The sequence below is a fragment of the Carassius auratus genome, unplaced genomic scaffold (assembly GCF_003368295.1).
Source record: "Carassius auratus strain Wakin unplaced genomic scaffold, ASM336829v1 scaf_tig00041165, whole genome shotgun sequence".
Taxonomy (NCBI): domain Eukaryota; kingdom Metazoa; phylum Chordata; class Actinopteri; order Cypriniformes; family Cyprinidae; genus Carassius; species Carassius auratus.
Window position 1 is genome coordinate 60916 of NW_020526634.1, and position 14339 is coordinate 75254.

Sequence of the window (14339 nt, forward strand, 5' to 3'; positions counted from 1 at the left end):
ATGAATGTTTACTTGTCTTTAATACTTTAATATTTGAAACCTATATTAATCTAGTTGTTTTTGCTATGGTATTTTCTTTTTAAAACACACAGGCAAAATTCATCTTGCAGTGTTTTATAGGCTGCTGATTTTTGTTCAAGTTATTCAGCTGCAACAGAATGCTTTGTAAAAAGACAGAATACATGTTTGACATCTTAATGTCTTAATGTATTCGTAAATATCTTTACTTATTTTGATTTTTTAATCTTATAGGAATCGAAACTAGGAATCGATAGGATTCAAACGATAACCAACCCTACTCTTCTTAAAAAGTTTTAGATTCAAATAAAAAACATTTTTACCCCCTTGGTATGTAAATGGAACCTATATGTTGTATCAAGGTCACTAATATTTGCACTAGGTTGTAAATACACTATTATCATGTGCAAAAAAATCGGATTTGGTAACGGATTTGAGTGTCTTGCATAAGTATTACCATCTTGGCCCTTTTGTCTTTATTTTCCAAATCCCTGTCAAGGGTCTGCAGATCCTCCACTGTTTGGCATGGCCCATTTTACAGAAAAAAACCCATCTTCCTCTGTCATGGTCACAGCTACTGCAGCCAGTAACTGCCTTTGCATGGCAAGGATGTCTTGCTGGTTCTCAACAATTTCTTGTAGTCTTTGCAAGACTTTTGTGCGACAGCCTGTGAAGCAAAAATGCATAATGCTCCTTGAATGTGTAGTATTACTCTATTGTTAAAAATCAAAACTTGACTTTACTCTTTGATGCAGAGTCTGAACACTGGGGCTCTTCTACGAGGAGCTGCGAAGCAACTGCGGCATAAAACAAAATTTCACTCTAACTAGAATTATTAATAATTACAATAAATATAATACTCTGAATTTCAGAATATAATATTTTGAATTTTAGAATAGAGTTTTAAAAGAATACCTTCAAGAGACCGTGATATGCTTGACTCCTGCAGCAATTCCTCTGCTGTATAAATATAAACAGAATAGGCAATTTCAAAACTGGCTTTCAAGGGCCACTCTTCTTCAGAGTTTAGCTCCAACCCTAATCTAGCACACCTGATTAAGCTAATCAATGTTGATTAATTTAAGAATTCAATTATTGAAATTAATTGATAATTAAAGGGAGTTGAGTTTAAATCAAAGTTGGAGCTTAACTCTGCAGTAAAGTGGAAATGAAAAGCCACATTAACCCCCGGTTTCATAGACAAGGCTTCAGTCTAGTCCTAGACTAAAATGTAAATCTGAGCTATTTCAACTGAAAGAAACTGATCTGATCTTAAAACATGTCAGTGCATTTGTTTTGTCTTAAGATGCACAGCAGTAATGCTTTTCTAAGGCATGTTTATAAAAATGACAATGAAAGAACTATGACCTAATCCTGGATTAGGCAAAGCCCTGTCTGTGAAACCAGGCCATAGATTCAGCATTAATTAGTGAGTCGCAGGTTATAATAATAATAATTTAAAAAAACTCTTACAGTGTTGAGAAAGATAACTGGAAATTCCTTCTTTCGTGCCAGCAGAGAGAGAGTGTGTGTGTGTGAGAGAGAGAAAGATCATTCATTCATTCATTTGGGAAGATGTGTTTGTCCATAAAAGCATACTTTTATATTATACTAACCCTTGTCCAGAGGATGAATATTGGAGAATGATGAATCTGTAAATACAAAATTGAATGGATGATAAATGGAGACATTGGTTAATAATCCATGTCAAAAGTGGATTAATTGACAGTGAGCTCTGTTACACAAGTATATATATATATATATATATATATATACAGTCTTGTTCAAAATAATAGCAGTACAATGTGACTAACCAGAATAATCAAGGTTTTCAGTATATTTTTATTGCTACGTGGCAAACAAGTTACCAGTAGGTTCAGTAGATTGTCAGAAAACAAACAAGACCCAGCATTCATGATATGCACGCTCTTAAGGCTGTGCAATTGGGCAATTAGTTGAAAGGGGTGTGTTCAAAAAAATAGCAGTGTCTACCTTTGACTGTACAAACTCAAAACTATTTTGTACAAACATTTTTTTTTCTGGGATTTAGCAATCCTGTGAATCACTAAACTAATATTTAGTTGTATGACCACAGTTTTTTAAAACTGCTTGACATCTGTGCGGCATGGAGTCAACCAACTTGTGGCACCTCTCAGCTGTTATTCCACTCCATGATTCTTTAACAACATTCCACAATTCATTCACATTTCTTGGTTTTGCTTCAGAAACAGCATTTTTGATATCACCCCACAAGTTCTCAATTGGATTAATGTCTGGAGATTGGGCTGGCCACTCCATAACATTAATTTTGTTGGTTTGGAACCAAGACTTTACCCGTTTACTAGTGTGTTTTGGGTCATTGTCTTGTTGAAACAACCATTTCAAGGGCATGTCCTCTTCAGCATAGGGCAACATGACCTCTTCAAGTATTTTAACATATGCAAACTGATCCATGATCCCTGGTATGCGATAAATAGGCCCAACACCATAGTAGGAGAAACATGCCCATATCATGATGCTTGCACCTCCATGCTTCACTGTCTTCACGGTGTACTGTGGCTTGAATTCAGAGTTTGGGGGTCGTCTCACAAACTGCCTGTGGCCCTTGGACCCAAAAAGAACAATTTTACTCTCATCAGTCCACAAAATGTTCCTCCATTTCTCTTTAGGCCAGTTGATGTGTTCTTTGGCAAATTGTAACCTCTTCTGCACATGCCTTTTTTTTTTAACAGAGGGACTTTGCGGGGGATTCTTGAAAATAGATTAGCTTCACACAGACGTCTTCTAACTGTCACAGTACTTACAGGTAACTCCAGACTGTCTTTGATCATCCTGGAGGTGATCATTGGCTGAGCCTTTGCCATTCTGGTTATTCTTCTATCCATTTTGATGGTTGTCTTCCGTTTTCTTCCACGTCTCTCTGGTTTTGCTCTCCATTTTAAGGCATTGGAGATCATTTTAGCTGAACAGCCTATCATTTTTTGCACCTCTTTATAGGTTTTCCCCTCTCTAATCAACTTTTTAATCAAAGTACGCTGTTCTTCTGAACAATGTCTTGAACGACCCATTTTCCTCAGCTTTCAAATGCATGTTCAACAAGTGTTGGCTTCATCCTTAAATAGGGGCCACCTGATTCACACCTGTTTCTTCACAAAATTGATGACCTCAGTGATTGAATGCCACACTGCTATTTTTTTGAACACTCCCCTTTCAACTAATTCAACTAATTGCCCAATTGCACAGCCTTAAGAGCGTGCATATCATGAATGCTGGGTCTCATTTGTTTTCTGAGAATCTACTGAATCTACTGGTAAATTGTTTGCCACGTAGCAATAAAAAAATATACGAAAAACCTTGATTATTCTGGTTAGTCACATTGTACTGCTATTATTTTGAACAAGACTGTATATATATATATATATATATATATATATATATATATATATATATATATATATATATTTAAATATATATATATATATATTTAAATATATATATATATATATATATATATATATATATATTTAAATATATATATATATATATATATATATATATATATATATATATATATATATATATATATATATATATATATATATATATATTTAAATATATATATAAAAAAATATACGAAAAACCTTGATTATTCTGGTTAGTCACATTGTACTGCTATTATTTTGAACAAGACTGTATATATATATATATATATATATATATATATATATATATATATATATATTTAAATATATATATATATATATTTAAATATATATATATATATATATATATATATATATATATATATATATATTAAATATATATATATATATATATATATATATATATATATATATATATATATATATATATATATTTAAATATATATATATATATATTAGTAATCTTATAATAGCCTTGAACACACACACACTGGCGAGTAAAAAATAAGAATTTATTAGCCAATGGCTTACAATAGACATCACTTAGTCGCCCAGAGTAAAATTTAGTCACATATGCGAGTGATTTACTCGAAATGTAGAGGGTTGTTTTGACTGGTTGCTGTGAATACCTTTAAATTGACACTGGTTTTAATCAAATGAAACGGTAAAATGCTTGTGAAGTGACCCAGAACAGAACTGATGATTTTGCTGATGTATTTATGTCCTCAATGAGAAGGCAGAAGCAGAAATTACTGCAAGCGTCGCGCGCCTCAGTCTATGTAGTAAACAAACCATTCATTCACAGTTTACACAGAGACGCGCAAAACATGCAGGATTCATATTTCAACCAACTTTTGCGGCTTAACATTTACAGATACTCATCCATATGGAGATTTGATTTGATTAATTTATGCTAACTTTGACTAATTCCCTGACCGTCCATATTAAAATCTAAGTCTCATTTTCATGACTAGATTCCATCCGCTTTTCTGCTTCACGGAAATCATAGCGGTGTATGTATGCATCAAGAACCGGGTTTGAACTGGACCTCGGTACCCCCGGTACTTAAAGAAACCTAGTACCATCACATTTTCATTTTTTTTAGTACCGACTTGGTACCGAAGTACCAGGTCTTTTGACAACACTAATATGCTTTTTGAAACACTCACTCTCTCTCACACACTCACTCCCACTCTTACTCACTCATACTCTCTCTCTCTCTCTCACACACACTCACTTACTTCCTCCCTCACTCTCTCTCTCACACAATCTCTCTCATTCACACTCACTCACTCCCACTCTTACTCACTCCAACTCTCTCTCTCACACTCACATACTTCCTCCTTCACTCAACCTCTCTCACTCACACTCAATTCAATTCAATTCAGTTAGCTTTATTGGCATGACAAAAGTACATTTTGCATTGCCAAAGCATAGTCCTCCAGCAGATCCAGGCCGTCCTGAAGCCTTTGTTTAGTGGGCGACAGGAGAACCAGGTCATCTGCGTAGAGGAGACGCTTTATCTCTGTGTCGTGGAGAGTGAGACCTTGAATGGGAGCGTGTTCTAGAACACTGGCCAATTGGTTGATGTAAATGTTGAAGAGGGTGGGGCTTAAACTGCAGCCCTGTCTCACTCCACGCCTCTGAAGAAAGAACTCTGTTCTTTTGTTTCCAATTTTAACAGCACAATGGCTGATTGTGTACATGGATTTGATCAAATCATAGAATTTACCTCCTATTCCACTGTCAATTAGTTTTAGGAATAGTCCTTCATGCCAGATTGAGTCGAACGCTTTCTTGAAATCAATAAAACAGGCGAAAATTTGACTTTTGTTTTGATGTACATACTTCTCAATCAGTGTTTGTAGTGTAAAAATGTGATCAGAAGTGCGACATTTTGGAAGGAACCCGATTTGACATTTACTCAAGGCATTGTGTTTGATAAGGAAGTCTGAGAGTCTTGTGTTCAAGATGCTACAGAAAACCTTCCCCAGGTTACTGTTCACACAGATGCCTCGGTAGTTGTTGGGCTCCAGTTTGTCTCCGTTCTTGTGAATGGGGCTGATGAGGCCCTGGTTCCAGATCTCAGGGAAGAACCCTACAAACAGAACATCATTGAAGAGTTTGAGGATGGCCAGTTTGAAGCTTTGCTCTGTGTGTTTCAGCATCTCGCTCAGGATGCCGTCAACACCGCAGGCTTTTGTATGACATAATTTTGTGCATTTGATATGGTGTCCTAATTGGTTTGGGTAGTGTTTCAGACTGCTTTATATAAAGGGTAATTTGGCTGTGGTCTGAGAAAGGTCTCAAGGGTTTGACTGTGAATGCTCTCAGAGAGGAAAGCTCTAGATCTGTGATGGCATAATCTACAGTGCTGCTCCCAAGAGCTGAGCTGTAGGTGAAGCGACCAAGTGAGTCTCCTCGCAGTCTTCCATTGACGATGTACAGAGCCAGATTCTGACAGAGATGCAGAAGCTGTCTTCCGTGAGAGTTCACTGCCTGGTCACAGTTCTGTCTGGGAGGATGAGAAGGGAAAATCTGTTATTGCCAGTAATGAATCTGGTGCCTTCTGAATTGAATTGAATTGAAGTCACCCAGAAGCAGCACATTTCCCTGGGTCTGGAAATGGCTGATTTCTTGTTCTAAGTTTTGGAAGGTTTCTTCTTGAAAATAGGGAGACCCCAGGGGGTAGGTATGTATATGGCACAGAGGAAGACAGGCTGGGATGTTGATATGATGTCTCTTTTAATTTTCAGCCACATGTGGTACTGGTCTCTTTTGACTAATTCTATGGACAGTTCAGATTTAGTCCAGATGATCATCCCTCCTGAGTCTCTTCCCTGTGTGGTGTATCTGAGTTTGACTGAAGATAATATCATTTCTCTGTATCCTGAGGGACAGCCAGTGGACTCATCCCCTCTACACCAGGTTTCTTCTTCAAAATAATGTTATCTAGGCCATCAATTTCTCTCATAAAGTCTGGGTTTTTACTCTTCAGACCAAAGACTGAGGATTTGAGACCCTAAATGTTCCGTAAGGAGATGCTAAGTCATTTCATCATAGAAAGAAAGATAATCTATAGAGTTTTTTTGCTATTTTGAGAAAAGGAGAAAGACATAAAAAGTGCAAAAAAAATAGATTTGCTGCAATGGTAAAAATAAAGATAATGTGGGTAATGTGGAATTAATAACATTTGGAAATGTTTTTTTGTTTTTTTTATTGTTCGTGTCTCTGTCCAGCGTGTGTGAGCAGGTGAGAGCAGATAATACTCAGCATATGTTGGATGTTGTGCATGTTTACTCCTCCGCTGATGGCCTGGGCACAGCTCTGTCTCTCTGGCTCGGGTGGTCTCTGTCGGGGGACTGAAGCTCTGGATGAAGTGCTGGTTGGGATGCTGTCTCTCGAGCCGTGTGCTGTCGTGTGAGCCGTGTGGTTAGGGCTGGTTCTGCTCCACCTGGGGCTGGGCTGGTTGCTCCTGTTCAGAGTGATGTCTTTAAGTCTTTTTGCCAGGATATGTACTAGATTTTTATATAGGTGGACATGATCATACAGTCAGACAGTCTGTGTCCAGGTCTGGGTGGTGCGCCAAGTAGACATTAGGCATGAGGGCACAGTGTTTGGAGATGTTAGCATTTATCTTACTGATTGTATTTGGATGGAAGTCTTTTCTCCGAAGCAGAGTGGAGAGGATGATTTTTGAGTTTGGGAAAGTGTGTTTTGCTTTCTCCACAACAGCTCTAAGGGACTCGGACACTCGGTCCTGCTGGCTCCGCAGGTCATTGGTCCCCGTGTGGATAATGATGTGGCTGGGACGGCCCAGCTCAGATTCTGTCAGAAGCTCCAGGGCTTTGTCTGTGTTGGGACACCAGTGTTTCACAGCTCTGTGTCGGGGGAAAAGTTTTTTTATGTCAATGAATTTCCCAGTTGAATCGATGAGCAGGGCTATTTCTGTCTGTTGTGTGCTGGTGGGTGGTGGGCTGTTGTCAGATGGGTGCTGCTGGTGTTGTGCTGGGGCGCTGGGCCCGATGCGCGGTGGTGATTGTGAGTGGTCTGGGTCGGGTGTCTCTGGGCTGGAGGTCAGAGTTTCAGATCTGTGGATCTGCTCTGGTTCTTGTCTGGTCAGGAGCAGCTCTCTCACCTGCTCTTTCAGGGCCTGTGCCCGGTTGCATGAAACTCCTTAAGTGAGGGTTTCCCTGAGGGGGAAAAAATCCCTGAGGTAAGGGATTTAATTAAGAGCGTTGCAAGAAACCTCTTAACTGTCACCCTTACCTAAGTGTTTGTACTAAGCGTTTCACAGTAGTTTCTGACAACATATGGCAAAGATCGCCGTGGTTGCTATAGTTACTACCTCTAACAGTAAACAGAACATGACGAACCATAAAGCCAAACCCTTACTAAAACCACACTTGTATTAATATTTTAGTGCTATGGAGAGTACAAACGTAACAGAAAACAAAAAACGTAAACCAAACTGGACAGAGGACGAAAAGGCAATTCTTTTAGAAGAATTCACAAAAAGAAAAAACATTCTCCAAAGCCGCTATAACCCATCAGTCACTCATTCGCACAAATCGAAAGCCTGGCAGGAGATAACAGAAAAAATAAATTCAAGAAATCTTGCTGTCAAGCGAACAGTAGAAGAAGTTATGAAAAAGTATGAAAACATAGTGGTGAGTTCAAGAAAATAAATAGCAAACAATAAAAAAGAATCCGGAAAGACCGGTGAGTAACGTTCATGCTCGCGCCTGATCAATTTTATCAAAAAGGTATCGCGCTTGGTATGGAACAATGTTATTGTTTTGTTGTGTAAAGGAGGAGGGCCACCGCCACAAGACCTATGCGATACAGCGAAATTGGTACAAGATATATTAGGGAAGGATTCTCCTTCTCTAGTCGGTATACCAGGCGTTCCTCAAAGCAGTTCGGGAAGCAGGTAAAATAATGCAAATGAGCGCTACAACCTAAATTACATATACATACATATGTATAAACTGCATTTTTTGCGTGCAGTTTGTAAAACATATTTTGTTTTCGTGAGTGGTTATGATATAATAATAATTTTCAGCCTACCTACTCATAACTGGGAAGATGTTCAAGTGACAAGCCCCACTCCCAGCAATACATCCCAAAGGTATAGTGACATCTAGGTTATTTTATATGTGTGTGTGTGTGTGTGTGTACCATTGTATAACTGTTCGTTCAATACTAAAGTAACTGTGAGGTAACTAACTGGTTATTTGTTTTGTTTTCAGACGTTCGTTTGAGGAAAGAGGATTGGAAACAACCAAGGCTACATCAGGGCTGGCTGAACTTCAATGCGAAGTTCTTTTGCTGCAGAAGAGAAAAGCAGAGTTGGAGATTTCTAAAATAGAACTGGAAAAGTAAAACTTGAATATGCAGAATATAGTTCTCCAATACAAAATTAACAAACTTGCTCGAGATGGATTAATAACTATACAACCAGTAGGGGAAGAGTAACACAAACTTTGATCTGTTGATAGGGTGTTTATTATTCAAATGATTTGTACACATTTTTAACAACTATATAACAATACTATACAATAATAATACCTAATGTGATTTGCTTACTGTTTATGTTTTATGGCTGTTTTATGTATATATTAGAGTCCTGAGTAAAGAATAAAGTATATAGAATAAAGTTTTGATTTTACTTATTTTTAATTATAAATGCACTGCTTTATACAGTATCTAAACACTACTATAGCCTACAGTTTAACATATTCTAGCTCACATTAGGAAAAAAAAAGTTGCACAAGCACATCTCGGATAGCATGTCCCTCTGTTGTCACGTCCTCCACGATATGATTGGGCTGCACTACGCCTTCAGGTTCAGTGTAGTCATCCATGAGCACACCTAAGTCTTTGGATATGTTAAAGAGGACGACATATGCAATGATGACTCTCCCTGCTCTTGCTGGTTCTAGACGTAGCTCCACGTGAAGACAGTGAAATCTTCTTTTAAGCTGCCCAATCGTTCGTTCAATGATTACTCTAGTTTTTGTTAGAGCAGTGTTGTATCTTTCCTGCAATAGAAAAATATTCAGTTTTACTTTTACTAATTGTATGCTTATTTATTTATCCATAAACAACTTAACTGAAGTAAATAAATTTTGCCTGTGAATCTCCTACTGGATTCCTGAAAGGTGTCATCCGCCATGAATGACAGGGATAGCCACTGTCCCCCAAAAGTAAGCCCCTGTGTGATCCATTCTCAAAACTGCGATAAATGTTACTCTCTGATAACACGCGTGCATCATGGGAACTCCCAGGCCACTCAGCGGTAACATTTGTTATTTTGCAGTCTGGATCACATATTAGCTGGACATTTATGGAATGGAAGTTTTTGCGGTTAACAAATTGATCTTCATATTGGTGAGGGGCTTGAATTCGGACGTGTGTTCCATCTATTACTCCGCAAATGCGTGGGAATCCAGCGACTGCAAAAAAACGCTCCGCTATTGCATCCTCCTCGTCTTTGGAAGGAAATTGTACGTATTTGTCAATTTGGCGACACAGAGCTAAGGCCACTCGATGTACAGTTCTGCAGACTGTAGATTTGTGTACTTTAAAGATGTCAGCGATGACAGAATGAAAAGTACCGCAAGCAAAAAACCGCAAGGCGATTAAAACTTGAAGAAGTGCTGGAATTGCGTAACTTCGCCGGGTTTGGTGCTCAATGTCATGTTCAAGTGTTGCGGTGAGACGAAGGATTGACTGGCGGTCAAACCGATACTCTCTCAATAACTGCGTATTATTCATTGTCTCCAAGGGATTATTACGATCTTTAAAAACACGCCTTGGTATTTCCTCCTCTTCAAATAACACTAAATCAGCCATCTTATTTAGAGGTAAAGTTGATTTAAGGGAGCTGTTTTGGTCCCTTAAATTTATTAAGCTGAAATGGTTACTAAGGACTTTGTAGCAACGCTTAAGGAAACACTTAGATAAATTAAGGGAAAAAAACTTAACAACAGCCTTAAGTTCCTTAAGGAAACCCTTAGGGTTTTTTTCTTGCAACCCAAGTTTCACTAAGGGTACCCTTAACCTTATATCTAAGGGATTTCTTAGCTTAAGGAGTTTCATGCAACCAGCCACTGGATCTCACTGTGCTGCTGCTCTCTCTCCTCCTGTAACTCTCTAAGTGTCTGCTTCATCTCTAGTGTGAGATGCTCTCTGTCCTGTAGCTGGAGTCTCAGAGTGGCCAGCTCTTTCTGATAGCTGTCCTTCTCTGTCTGTAATCGTTTGACTTGCTGTGTGAGGGCTGTCAGTCTCTGTGTGGTGTGGTCTGAGTTTAGCTGGAGTTGGGTGTGATGGTCTTCTCCTGAGCTGCACCATCTCCATCTCCAGCCTTGTGAAGTGCTCCTGGAGGACATGTATAGATGTGAGTGGGGGGGATGAGGGGTCCTGGGCAGGGCTCTCTGCAGGCCTGGGCTTGAGATCTGGACTGCATCTCTGTGTATTCTGCTCAGACGATAAATACTCAGATAATAGGGCTTTTTCTCGTTTCATTATTGCACTGTAGTCAGTCTGGAATGTTTTTAGATTTCCCTGTACCATGGCTGTGCCATTTTTATATAAGTTCACAGTTATCACTGTGTTGTCGGGGTCACATGGTTCTCTAATTTTGACTTTCCAGCCATTACAGATGCCCTCCTTCTTTGCAGAGTCAGTTGTGATGTCAGAGGGGTACTGTATGAACATACAGTCTGTGCAGAGTGGGGAGCTCATTTGCAAATGGCAGTGGGGTGACTGCGTCTGCTCCTCTGATTGGTTACTGTTCTCTGGCTCATTTGAATTGATACATTGAAGAATGTCAGAGGTTTATAAAAAACTATAAAAATTTCAATTTTAAACCGTATATCCTTGAAGTTGAGGATAAATATTCTCCAGTTCAGTTAGCTGTACTCACTGCTTCTCCCTCTCTGAAATTTTGAGGTTTATCTGGAAGGATTGTCCTGTTTTTGGTTTTCCCTCCGATTCTCCTGTAGGCCTGTCTTGCAGTGCTGCTAGAAACTGATCCTCTGTGCTGAATATTTGGTTAAAAAAAAAATATATATACTTTTTCTGATTTCCTTTCGTGAAAGTTCAGTTCAGAATTTGATATTCTTTCAGATATTTAAATTTTTTCATCTAACTCTCATCTCAAAATAGCAAAAAAGGTAAATTCTAAGAGCTCATGCAGATCATGACTCTCTCTGATCTGATCATGATCATGATCACTCTCACACTCACTCACTCCCACTCTCTCACACACACACACACTCACTTACTCCCTCACCCTCTCTCTAACTCTCTCTCTCACACAACCTCTCTCACTCACACTCACTCACTCCCACTCTTAAGGCGGGCGTACACGGTGCGAATTCGGATGGTCGGATGATCGTATGTCCACGCTCACGGCACGAGTGAGTTTATCTGAAAATCGTACGGACGAGATGATATACGACACGATTTTACAACCTGCGAATTCCAGAGGCAATCGCACGAAGTTGATAGATGCGTTCGACTTGAAGCACCGCTGCACGCACAGAAGGATCACTGTTTGACATTAAAGTACCGTGAGAGCGATAAGAGAGAGCACACATATCCAATGCATTCGAATGGCTCTCGCGGTACTTTGATGTCATACAGGTGATCATTCTGTGCTTGCAGCGGTGCTTATTAATATAACTGCATATAAAATATTGATACGAGCCGTGACTGTTTCCTACACGTACAGGTTATTTTTCAGCAATAGGAAACCAGGACGTTTGGTTACCCTGTGTGTGTGTTCTTGTATATGGTTTATAAATATCTGAAATGGGTATTAAAATGTAAACATGGTTTGTGAGGACAATTACTGTGCCCTCGTAAAACAAATGGCTTTTAAAAAATACTATACGGCGTTTAATAGAAGCATGCATTTTCTGTGAGGATAGAGGTAGTGTATGGGGATATACAGTATAGAATACCGTTAGGTTTATGGAGAGTCCCTGTAAACTACATATGCGTGTGTGTGAGAGAGAGAACTAAAAAGGCATTGGAACACGTTGCTAGAAACATCATACAGCACTCACTGTTCCTGCCAGAGTTCAGCGAGTTTATCCAACTGGTCAATAGTCCACATTCGCCGTTGAGCTGCCGTCTTCGTCTTTCTTCTTCTGTGGTTTTCCTAGTTCATGATTGGTCAACTTCAGATAGATCAACAAATCGGCTCGTTCAACCGCACAAATGGCACGAATTCAAACCGATAGCTCACAAACTTTTTAGACATGTTTAAAAATGATCGGGAGGTCGGGAAGTGCTCGTAAGCCACTCTGCTCGGCTCGTAATTCATCGCAAATGATACGAGCCGCAACCATACGAGAATACGCGATTTCCACATGATTGAAAAAAAATCGCATGCAAACTCGTACGACAGCAAAAATCGCACCGTGTACGCCCGCCTTTACTCTCTCCCACTCTCTCTCTCTCACACACACACACACTCACTTACTCCTTTACCCTCTCTCTAACTCTCTCTCACATAATCTCTCTCACTCAAACTCACTTACTCCCACTCTCTCTCTCACATATTCACTTACTTCCTCCCTCACACTCTCTCTCACTCTCTTACACACACTCACTCACTCACACTAGAATAAGGTATGAGCTTGTGAAAAAAAAAAAAAAGTCAGAATTTTTTTCTTTACATTGTCAAATGCCAAATGTACCACAAATTATAGAATGACTCGTGACTCATGTGTTAACAACTTACATTTCGGTGGATGAGGTTTTGACACATCTGTATTCTCCTTTGGTAAAACTCTGCCATCTTCTGAAATGGAAACATGCTTCAAAATAGAGTTCACAAATTGTTATTTATAATTTCTTTGGCTCTTCCTGCCTTTTTTTGTTTTGTTTGTTTTTGTTTTCAGTGGATATATACTAAATTCTTTAAAGTGATTTGAATAGTTACCATCTGAGGAAGAATCAATGTCTGACACAAATCCTTATGGCTTTTTATGTGCCCTCTTTTTGTTCAATTTGGAGCAGTCTTCTGTTTCAACATTCGAGGTCTCCACTACTCGCCGGCATTTCTGAAGATCTTTAGTGTAAGAGTCTTTAAAAATATGGTAAATATTAAATATTGAAAAATATTAGATAGTATAATAGTAGATTCATTTAAATAATGTATAAACTACATTACCTGTTCTTAGCCAAACTTTTTTTAATGGACATCGCTTCCACTTCGCTTTGTCTGGCAGAGAGCAGTTTTTTACAAGTTTCCTTGTGTTCGTAAATGTCCAGTAACAGAACATTAGATTTACCATTCTTGCACTGATTTAGTGTAATGCAAATGAATGTGAAAATAAAACAATACCACTTTGGTTTCCTCCAACTATGACGTTGGAATTATTTAATTATCCTTAAATGGGGAATTAACAGTAGATCTTAATATAAATGCATTGGCTGTGTGTTTGTGTGTGTGTGCGCGCATGTGAGTGAGTGAGTGAGTGAGTGAGAGAGAGAGAGAGAGAGAGAGATTGACTAGGGCATTATCTGTGCACATGCAGGATTGCTAAGAAGATAGTCTCTTCTCTTTTTTCCACCATTATAGCTTTTCTTGTCAGTTGCCGTTTTGGTATGAGCTTCATGACAGCATGCCTTGATGGGACTTTGAAGCATCCAAGTATTCTTGAGTCACATGGATCTCTGAAAAGTGGTTCTGTTTTCTCAAAAAGCTTGCACAGCAGCATCTGGCAACCATCATCCAACTCTCTCTCTTCAATGGCCTCACAGCATTTACCTTCATCGAGTATGAAAGCATTATTAGGCCTTTTGAATTTGGGCTCCGAGGCCTCCACAGGCAATGGGGATTTTGACATCTCCTCAAGC

At 38.9% G+C, this 14339-nt stretch overlaps 3 long non-coding RNA genes across 3 annotated transcripts; 1 reads left to right on the forward strand and 2 right to left on the reverse strand.

Moving 5' to 3' along the window:
* Positions 1-943: 943 nt before the first annotated feature.
* Positions 944-1670, reverse strand: LOC113085047 (uncharacterized). The gene is made up of 3 exons (XR_003283975.1): positions 1635-1670; positions 1492-1518; positions 944-978 (listed from the first exon to the last, which is right to left on the reverse strand). It is a non-coding gene; the product is annotated as an uncharacterized LOC113085047 (long non-coding RNA).
* A 6362-nt stretch (positions 1671-8032) lies between these two features.
* On the forward strand, positions 8033-8985 carry LOC113085044 (uncharacterized). The gene is made up of 3 exons (XR_003283973.1): positions 8033-8394; positions 8527-8592; positions 8714-8985. It is a non-coding gene; the product is annotated as an uncharacterized LOC113085044 (long non-coding RNA).
* A 2438-nt stretch (positions 8986-11423) lies between these two features.
* Positions 11424-13518, reverse strand: LOC113085045 (uncharacterized). Its single transcript, XR_003283974.1, has 3 exons — positions 13420-13518; positions 13219-13278; positions 11424-11508 (listed from the first exon to the last, which is right to left on the reverse strand). It is a non-coding gene; the product is annotated as an uncharacterized LOC113085045 (long non-coding RNA).
* Positions 13519-14339: the final 821 nt, after the last annotated feature.